The following is an 11,894-nucleotide window of genomic DNA, read 5'->3' on the forward strand; positions in this document are numbered from 1 at the left end:
ACCGCAATTCAATTAAAAAAATTCCCAAAGTGCAGTGCAGGATTACAATATAGTTATTTTCAGTTGTTTTTAGTGGATGCTTTAGATGTCAGATCAGATAGACTCCAGATCTTCTATCCAACTGTTGTAGTGTGACCACTGAGAAAGCAGACACAAACACAGACACACACACAAATACATTCAATCTCATTCATGCATCTACAGACATATGTATTACTCACATGCAGGTATACGCACACACACACACACACACACACACACACACACACACACACACACACACACACACACACACACACACACACCTACATGGCTCTGCTATAATACTTCCCTATACTTTATGAAGTCCCATAGGAGTGAATAGGCAAACACTGTCAAAAGACGACATACACCTGTTCCATCTGAAAAAAAAATAACTTAGCAGAGATTCTCTGAATCTCTCTGTTGAAATAAAACAGTGGCTGTGGCCATTTCAAGGGATTGCAGATCTAACATATCTACTCCCCTGGGCTGCTGCATGAGCATGCAACCTTCCATGGAGACCACTTTCAATGCTAAAACCTCCACATGGGTTTAAATCATAGCCTTAGAGTGGTCCCTGAGGTGAAAAGGCTAACTACAATGCAGAAACCTTCCAAGATAATTCTGCTTCATGGAAAGCCTTTCGGAATCCTAGAGACTGGTCAGTTTTTTGACAAAGCATAAAACTTTCCTGATTAAACTGTAAAATTTTAAACACCAGTGAAAATACTAGACAAAATCCATCTGGTATGTCAATATCTTCAGTATCCTACTGACAAAACATAAATGTTTCAGTTCCCCACTTATGCTTATACCATCTGTAATTGACACAGTTGATGTCTACCTGCTGTATGCTTGTGTCAGTTCACTGTACTCCGCACTACACAATGCACCTTTTGTATTTACACCACCCCTGATTGCTTAGCACTGCTCCCTTTATCCCATCCACAGCCATTCTTCACCACCCCATCCTTCTTTTGCTCATGATACAGAAGGGACTTTTATCAAACAAGTAAATTAACTTTATTTTTAACATAAGTAGAAAATTAAACACACTCGTAATAAAACAGTCTTCCTAGACTTTACAAATATGGACCAGATGCCAAAACAGTTTATGTGTGGAGTAATATCACATGCTGAGGTTTTCAGATTATCTTAGACATATGTAATTCCATGACAGGACTTTTACAAAGTCCAACTGGGATGTCTGAGTGTGTACGTTTCATAAAAAAAAAAAAAAAAAAGAAAAAAGAAAAATGGAAATCAAGCAAGTCCTCTTGATGGTACAGTAGTGCAACCATCATGACAAATCCTGAAATAATCCAAATGATTGCTATCCTTTACAGGACTTTTGTAGGATGTTAAATCTTAGGTTGTTTTTTGAGGATAATAGGTCAGCACCGTCTGAGGACTTCCGTTTTGGCAAGTCTTCTTTCCAACCTCCAATGAGTAAACATGTATCTATTTTCATGGACTCCATTTTGAGGGACATTCATTTTCAAAATATGGGACATATTATGCTGGCTAGCAATCTATCTGATGATGATAGGATAGCTTTGAATACCTTGTGTGACAACAAAGATATAGTTATTGTCCCTGCTGACAAGGGAGGTGCAGTTGTGGTTTGGAACACTGCTGATTACATTCATGAAGGGTTAACTCAATTGTCAGACGCCAAGTGCTATATGTACATGTCTATAGATCCCACACCAGTATTTAAGGATGAGATTGATGCATTTTTGCAGTTGGCCTTTGAGGAAGGTATCATTAATAAGAAATGCTTGGATTCACTTAAGGTGTCGGAACCGTCCAAACAGATACTATATCTTTTACCCAAAATTCATAAGTCCTTGGAAAAACCACCGGGTAGACCAATAGTATCGGGAATAGGCTCTCTGACTGAACCCCTATCGGCTTTTCTCACCAAATATCTTAAACCTCTGTTGGGACATATTAGATCTAGATTGCAGGACACCACACAGTTTTTACAGCTCATTAGGGAAACCCAATTGGAACCTGAGTGGTACTTATGTACTTTGGATGTAAAATCATTATATACAAGTATACCCCACTGGGCGGGTCTCCAATCTTTACAATATTGGTTGGAAAGGGTTAACCTATATTCACCGGGATTTAATACCCTTTTGATATGTATGTCCGAACATGTGTTAAATAAGAATGTTCTGTACTTCCAGGGCCAATGTTATTGGCAGCTTCAAGGAACAGCTATGGGGGCATCGTTTGCCCCGATATATGCTGACCTTTTCATGGCTTATGTTGAGGAATTCATGATCTATGATATATCACACAACATCTTTCAGGTGGAAATGGATATTTGGAGACGTTACCTGGACGACTGCTGGATGGTGTGGCGGGCTGATGCAGGATACTTGCGGGAATTTGTTGAATATCTTAATGACAATGTCTGGGGACTTGAATTTTCGGTGACATATGATAAAAACTCTATCAACTTTTTGGATGTCACAGTATACAGGAACCCCGACAATACTCTGTCCACCAGGGTTTTCCGCAAGTATCCGCAATATAACACCCTGTTACATGCATCAAGTTTACATCCCGTCACACACAATCAGGAGTATTCCAATATCCCAGTTTATACGTATCAAACGTCTCAGTTCCAACATGGAGGAATATCAATTGGCCAGTAGGGATCTCAGTCAGAGGTTTATTAACAGGGGATATGATGAATTTGATATTGTGTCGGCTCAGAATAGAGCTAATCGTCTTGTGAGGGACGACTTATTACAATATCAGAACAAAAATAAAAATCAATCCTCTTGTAATACATGTGTTAGGTTCATCACCACTTATGGCAGAAACATTAATATGATTAGAAACATTATTAATAAACATTGGAACATTTTATTGGCCAATGACAAGTTGCGAAGTTTTTTGGGACCCCGTTGCCTTTTCTCATACAAACGTGGTAAGACCTTAGGTTCATATTTTGCACATTTTAAACATATGGCAAGTGGGGGGATTATCCATAAACAACTGACACTTCATGGTGATGAACTTATTGGGTCATTCCCTTGTGGCCACTGTGGTTCCTGTCAACATATGTTTAAATCCAAGGCATTTACCAGTCGTAATACTAGTAAAGTTTTTGATATCAAGATCTTTGGAAACTGCAGTAGCGACTGGGTGGTGTACCTGGCTTCATGTTACTGTGGGGGATTTTATGTTGGACAAACTTCCAGAGCCTTAAGATTTAGGATGAACGAACATCGCAGTGATATAAAAAACCATAAGGAGACCAGTGCCCTATATCAACACACATTAAAACATTCCCAAGCGAGGTTTACTTTCATGGTCATTGACCGTATTTCCGGAGACAGAACAAACAAACAAGGTTGGCATGGGCTACTGGATCGAAAAGAGAAACATTGGATTATCACACTGGGGGCTTTATTTCACCCGGGACTAAATGATCATTTGTAGGGAATATATTGAGCCTGTATTAGTACATTGAGTAATTGGACACTAAGTGGTGGATTTCTATTTGTCTGCTTTTGATATGTCTTTAAGCACATGGATTATTAATGTCAAAACACTCTGGTTCAATATTGAACAGGGTGTTTGGACATTAAGTCATATTGGCTAGTTTGTAATATTATGTATGATATGGGCGGTGGCCAAGTGTAGTTAAGAAAAAATTCTCTCTTTTGTGGGAGCACGAATGAGAGGTACTTAATTTGCCAGCCAGGTGACTGAGCATTTATATTTGTTAGCATAATGTCATTTGAAACTAGATGCATTGTCACTTTTTTTCTTCTTCCTTTTTGATCTGTAAGTCTAGCCTCATGTTGAGGGTCTTACATATACTATTGATTGTTGGTTATATCGTCTTATGTTGTGGAATACTTGTTATTCTACTGTACATATATATATACAATTGTGTATATGTAATCCATTTTCAAATATTTTCTCTTTCTTGATACACCATGTCGGTGTCATTTCCATATATATACTAGAGCTACAACAGCCTTAAGCCCTTTTTGGAAGAAATGTGCAAGCCTTTATATTTAGGCTGTTGTTTTCATTATTGTCGATCTAATTTTTACACTGTGCTCCATGTCAATTAAAAGTTATGCTTAATAACTTACCTATATTTATATACATATGTAGGTACACACAATCCAACCTGCTAAACATCTGCTCCTTATGATATAGCATGCAGGAAACCTTTGAATATCTACACTTGATATGTACTAGCCATGGGGTCATTTATTAAAAACTGCTCAACAGTATGTGGGTGTTTTACCCAATATGGGATGATTAAATTAGATTCCAAGTATGAATACATTGCCAGACGGAGAATGTCAGAATATACTAATAATTCAGACAATAAGTATGAATATATTGTCATATGGATATGTTAGAATATTCTTATAATTTGTTTAACCTCATGTATTCATTGGTGATTATTTTTCCTGTTATGGATGGACCTCTCCTGAGTATTTATAATATTTTACATTGCATGTATATGATTTACTTTAAGTGCCTTTAAACATATTTTATAAATATGTTTCAAACTTATTAGTATTCATGAGCTCAATCTTTTGATTGGCTCTTGATATGTATTTAAGGGATGATTCAAATGAACTTGATTATACTGTTTTACACTGAAGAAGGCTGTTGGCCGAAACTAGTTTGTTATATTCATCAGTATTCAATAAATCTATTGAACTCTGTGCTGCCTTGCTGGTCTATTTGGAGCTTTTTACTTGGTTTGGACCGTGCATCCCCTCGTGCATAGGACTTGGTTTACTCTCCTTTTGTATTTACACCACCCCTGATTGCTTAGCACTGCTCCCTTTATCCCATCCACAGCCATTCTTCACCACCCCATCCTTCTTTTGCTCATGATACAGAAGGGACTTTTATCAAACAAGTAAATTAACTTTATTTTTAACATAAGTAGAAAATTAAACACACTCGTAATAAAACAGTCTTCCTAGACTTTACAAATATGGACCAGATGCCAAAACAGTTTATGTGTGGAGTAATATCACATGCTGAGGTTTTCAGATTATCTTAGACATATGTAATTCCATGACAGGACTTTTACAAAGTCCAACTGGGATGTCTGAGTGTGTACGTTTCATAAAAAAAAAAAAAAAAAGAAAAAAGAAAAATGGAAATCAAGCAAGTCCTCTTGATGGTACAGTAGTGCAACCATCATGACAAATCCTGAAATAATCCAAATGATTGCTATCCTGAACTTGGAGCACTAGATGCCAAAGCCAGCACCAGGCACAGTAACAACACACAATGTAGTCACTAGGACACTATGAACTACATGTTACAGTGTACCATGATCCAGGTTTACCCAAATTCACAATATAGTCAGCAATGCCAACTTGTTGGGGCTGGTACCCCTGAAATATGTATTAAAGACAGTGGCCATTATTTTGTGGTTCAAGGACCCTCTATTGATTAAAGTAGAAAAGTATACTTTTTTCTAATTGGTTGTATTTTTATTACTTCACTCACACAGGACCATGCAGACCCATGCCTACATTATCCTGCACTGGTGGGGTACACGGATATAACCCTGACTATAGAACTGTTTATCTGAGGTTGACTAGTGGTTCAGGCACTTTATAGCTCGGACAGTGAATATGGTTATGTCCATCCAGGGTGCGAGGGATGGTGTTTTTCACCTATCTTGTGCTGTGTGTTCAATGATAGGACCCTACTGTAGGTGCAGCAATAACTGAAAAAAAAATGCTAAGCTGTCCTACTGCAGCAACAGTGCTAAATTATGGTATGTGACCAATGTGACAGATGTCACAGATAAGGCAGGCTATTATGGCCAAATCAGTGCATGCTCATGTGCACAATGTAGCACTGCATATCTGCACTTCCTACTTATCTAACACAGCAAAGACAGCACAGTACCCAATGTGAGTGTTTAAAATATCAACCCAGACCATCATATAAATGTGGAGGAAATGGGATAGAAAGAAAAGTAGGAAAGAGGGAAAACACAAAAAGTTGTAAACACACAAGGGCAACTATAAGATATAAAAGGTGGGGGAAGGTAATTTATTTGTTTGATAAAAGTCTGTTTCCTATGTTTTGCAAAAGAAGGCTAGGAAGGTAAGGTGGTGAGGGATGGTTGTGGGTGGGATAGAGGGAGCAGAGCTGGTAGCAGGGGCAGACAGACTAACATACAACAGACTTAGACAAGCAGGGTGTGGTGTGCACACAAAAATTGCATTGTGTAGTGTGAGGGGCAGTGGATGGACACAGGCATACAGGGGGCTGAAAAGTACTGATGTAGAGGTATGGACAGTGAACAAGGAGTGGCAAGTGACATATAACGCCATGATTGGAATAGGGTATTGTCTTGCCATGGCTGGATACCAGACCAGGCCAGCCCAGAAAACAAGAACACTAGACTTAACTTACTTGACTTGCCAATGTTATGGGTTGTTTGCCTGTTGGCCCAGTAAGTGTAGCTTGGATCCACATGGCTCCACTAGCCAAGCCAAAAGGAGCTGCACATTGTTGAGAATGTCATCCAGTTGCTGGTGTACCAAGGTAACTGCCGACTTACATGAATGATGCCAAAAAATGTGGAAAAGACCCCTTCAGTCCACTTTCAGGAGAAGGGTCTTCACTCTCTTACTAAGAAGCATACACTGGGGGCAGCAATGACCTCTCCAGGTCATGTACAGCAAAAGAACTATCATCACACTGCTGAGGACTAGACCTCATGCCACTAAAAACCATCTGGCACAGTTTGAGTTGACCAAAATACCACAACCTCCTTCATTTCCACAACTGGGACTATAAAAGGATGTCTTGTGGGAAAAATTGTTACACACATTTTCTACAAACACAGTCACAGTTACAGTGAACTGTGACTTATATCATAAAAACCTCACTGCTAGGAGAATACTTCCATCTTCTGTGGTACCAAACCATGTTCAGGTGCCACTCCTCTACTACCACATCTAAACAAAGTATTTTTTACGTATGCATATACAAGAGTTAAGAAAGTAAACATATCCTGAAGTGCAGTTTCAGTGCCACAATAGACAGCACACTTGCCTTTGGTGCAGAAGGCCAATGGGTTCTATTCCCATACTGAGTAGACAGAAAACTGACACCTCTATGCAGCCTAACGGGGGTGCTGCATTCTTGAATGTGTGGTCTTACAGAAGAGATATTAATCTGCTTGTGTCAGTGGTGTGTATAAAATTAACTATCAAAAAGAGTAGTGGTATTTTATTTATATATAAAAATAACTCTTATTTACAAAATATTTATATATGCACAGACATATAAATATGCAAATCTGTTTACACATATTTATAATTTCCTTTATAATCATGCTAAATTTTCATCCCTATTAGACCTTGACTCCTTTTTCCATAATCATCACCTGATTTTACTTAATGTTGTTACTAAAATCCATTTACCATTAAACATAATTTAATTTATTCTTTCATTCCATATAACCCATATAACATAAAATCACTTTTTGACTATTCTTTTAACATATTCTTTACTTCTGTTCTTATAATATCCATGTTTATTTTATCCACTTCTTTTAGATCTTCAAAAAATCTTCTTTACATAGTTTCCCCCATATTTTTTCACGTTTTCACATTTCAAAAACATATTCCATAGGTTTGCCTTGGGTGGGTGCGGTGGTGCAGTAATTAGCATTGCAGCCTCACAGCAAGAGGTTCTCCTGTTTGGTTCTTGGCTGGGGTGCCTTCTGTGCGGAGTCTGTATATTCTCCCTCTGGTCCCGTGGGTTTGCTTTGGTTTCTCCTACATCCCAAAGACATGCTGTAGATGGATTGGACACTCTAAATTGGTCTTAGGTGTAAGTGCTGCATGTGTGCACCTTCTGTGGAAGGTTGGGTGCTGGGCTGGCAACATGACACAGTAAAAACTCCACTGCCAATCATGAGTGGACAGGCAATCTGCTGTGGTGACCCCTAAGCGGGAAAAGCTGGAAGAATAAGAAGATTCCGTAGTTTTGTCTTCTTCACAATGTAAACATATTATATCACTTTTCTTTTTATATGACATAGTTCCTTTTACTGGCAACTTATATATTAGCAGTCTCCACAAAAATTCTTGACAGTCTACTTTCTGATTACACCATTTGCTTCTTATTTTTTTAGCTTTAGTATTTTTCATCTGTTAGATTTTCCCATAGTTTTACATAGTAATGTTTTATGATTACATTCTTATACCATACTTTTCTTTTTCTATGTTATCATTATTTTCCACAAAAATATTTTTTCTTGTAACATTTTATTTCTTAATTTATATACTCTTTTTCTCTTTTACTTTTTTTACCATACCCCCCAAAATTATCATATTTATAATTATATAGTTTTGCTACTAATCTCTCATCTTTTTCATTTATCCGCGTTAACAATTTTACAAAATGAATAAAACAGTTTATGCCAGTGAGTTAATTAATGCTAACCCTTCTTATTTACTCACATAAGAAACTGCTTTTTTACTAGGTTTAATCTAGAACCCCATATAAATGGAAAAAAATTATCTGCAATAATTCCTTTTCAAATACTGTCGGCAACATAAATACACTTGCTGTTTTTCCTATCAGTACTGAATTTATCAAATACGCCTTTTTCCTGAATGAGAATTTATATGTTCTCTGGCAAAGAGATGCTTACTTTATTTCTTCTTTTGTTTTTCCAATTGAATTCTAGTTACATCTTTATTCCTAAATTTTATACCTAACACAGAAACTTCATTCATTGCAAAATATATATCCTCTATCTTTACTACATCACCTAAACCTTTACTTTTCTCTATAAAGCCATCACTATCATCTCTAGACACTTATTTGTGCAAATTATTACTTCTTTTACATAAATTTTGATTTTTGCAATCATTATAATGTCATCTGCATATGTTAACAGAACTGGGTTTCTTAACCTTTCAGGTATTATATATACCCCGCCTCCTTCATTTTGTAATTTATTCCACATACTATCACATTCATAACTAATGCAAAGAGTATACAACTCATTGGAAATCCCTGTTTTACGCCTCTCTTCGTATGCCTCTTGACTTAACCTGCTATTTACAAGTATTTTTACTGTATTATTACTATACACTGACATACATAATTTCCTTTCTCATTTATATTATATTCTTTCATTATTACCATTAACATTTCATGTCCAATTGTCAAATGCCTTATTAAGGTCTCCTATCATGATGTTTGCTTCTTCTTTCCAGTTCATAATATCAGCCAGTATTTCTCGGTCATTAATGGGTGGCCATGGTGGTGCAGTAGTTAGCATTGTTGCCTCACAGCAAGAGGCTCTCCAGTTTGATCCTCAGCTGGGATGCCTTCTGTGCAGAGTCTGCATGTCCTCCCTGTGGTCGCATGGGTTTCCTCTGGGTGCTCCAGTTTCACCCCAAAGACATGCTGTGGGTGGATTCAACACTCTAACTTGGCCCTTGATGTGCATGTGTGGCTGGCAACTTGACACTGTAAAACTTCATGAGCAGACAGGTGATCCACTGTGGCAACCCCTAACTGGGAAAAACCAGAAGACAAAGACTTCTCTATCATTAATAATTCTTGACAGCCCTTCCCCTTTATGCTATCTTCCATAATATTTTCCATTTTAGCATCAAATCTCTTTTGAATTACTTTCATAAAGATCTTAGAATTATTATTTTTCAGTATTATTGGATTCCAGCTTTTTAATTCTCTTCCATCTTTCTGCTTCCATATGAATTTAATTATTTCACCTCATAAGTCTTTATACATAAAACCTTAATTTAACCATTCATTCAAAGTATTTAAAAATAGTTTTTGCCAATCCCTTAATTTTTATACATTTTATACGCTATTCCATTGTATTTAGCTCATTTAAAGAAATGTCCTTTCCAAGTATTTATTCTCTTTTTCTGTTAACTTTTTTTTATTTTCCATGTTTTTTTCACCACCTTCTTTTTTCTTTAAACATTTCTTGTACATATTGTAATACACTATTCATAATCTTTTCCTGAATTCTTTCTGTCTCTCCTTTTAAATTGTATATGGGCAGGATTCAGGAAGCCTCCGTGTAAGAGTTATAACTCTTACACGGAGGCTGCAGTTAAACAGTGTGATGTCAGCATGTCATGCATATGCATGAGGTGCATGAGGCATGCTGAATCACTCTGTAAGTCTTACACGGTCCATGTAAGACAGTGTGGAAGTGTCCGTAGGCTAAGCCCTGCAAGCGGACACGCCCCGGAAGTCTAGAATGGCAGAAAGTAAACACCACGAGAGGCTATGGAAATGTGAATAAACACACTACACAACACATGCTCCCACAGACCAGCAATGTAAAATGTAAAAGTGAACAGATGTTATAAAATGTAAAATGAAACTTTTTTATTTTTAAAACCCGTAAATGTTTGCTAATGCGTGCTTGCGGGTGTGCTACTAGCGCAACTGCGGTTAGCAATCAGTGGAAAAGGATATAAGAACTAAATATGTAAAGTAAGCCAAGAAGTAATAGCATAGCGGTAGAGTTTTTGGCTTAAGAGCAGGCAGGCAAGGTTCGAGCCCACACAACATCCTTTTTATTTTTGTAAATAAGCACTAAAAAGGCCCCTGACAGTATTGTACAAATGTAAATTATTTCCTTTTGTAAAATGGAATGAAATGGATCATATATTTTCAAGTAATACAATAATAAAAATATTTAGAAATGTACTGATAGCTAAGCTGCTGTTAAAAAGGTGCGACAGAGTGCCCGTAGCTGAGTAGTGTTTCAAAGGCTGCAAATTGCTTGCCCGTAGCTAAGCACTGGTTTAACAGGCTCAAACTGTGTGCAACTAGCTGTGCTTAGCTTAACATGCATGTTAATAGCCAATTAAGGTTTAACCCAGCGCACACCGTTTGCACAGAGGTGTGCGCCGCGCCCACAAGCTAACCACTGGGCAACATTAAGCAAGCTGTATCAAAAGTGCCTTTATACAAACACACCCCTCAGCCTGTCTAGACAGTCATAAAAATTAAAAATCAGTGGTCAGATTTGAACCCAGGATACCATGCACTAGAGTCAAGGGACTAAACCACTAAGCCATCACAGCAGTACTTAGAAATGCAGAAATAGCATATATATATAGAATGTAATCCAAAATGGAGCATGATAAAGCAGTTTCTGTGAAGTTGATACAATTCCAAAACGGCCAATCATAGAAATGTGCGGGAAAATCGGCATATATAAGCCCCATAGGCGGGAATACACAGCATAAACGATTGTAGAATAGACCTGCAGGCAGAATGAGTGGAGTAGGGGAGGGACGTTGCTTTCGAGCTCAGCGGTGGGGCATTGAGGAGTCCAGATACATGGTCTGGCTCCTAGTTCATCATCATGAGGCCCAACTCATGCAGGGCCAGGTCTCATGGGGAGCATACAGGGCGGAGGCATGGGACCAGTTGGCTCATGATCTCACCACTGCTACTGGGATTCTACATACCAGTGAGCAGGTCCGTCACCACCATGCGGACCTGAAGCGACGCAAACAAGACCAGTTGACCCAATGGATCCAGGAGGCCCGGGATATGCCCAACACCCCACTACTGAGTAAGTTACATTTTACTTATGTATGTAAGGAATTCAACTAGCTGATACCATGGAGATGTGTATTCCAATATTACTTGTCTTGTATTACAGCTGCAGGTGTCCGCTCTGTGAATTGCAGGGCACATGACAGCAGGCTGGTGCGGCTGTGCCACCATGCAGGTTAGTAACCCCACCTAGTACTTGTAAATAAATATTATAGTGTAGCACTTAGCAGAACACTGCAGTGTATTCATTAAAAGTAATTGAATGTGCAAGC

This window comes from Protopterus annectens, chromosome 15.part0 (genome assembly GCF_019279795.1).
Source record: "Protopterus annectens isolate FY-2018-M chromosome 15.part0, PAN1.0, whole genome shotgun sequence".
Taxonomy (NCBI): Eukaryota; Metazoa; Chordata; order Ceratodontiformes; family Protopteridae; genus Protopterus; species Protopterus annectens.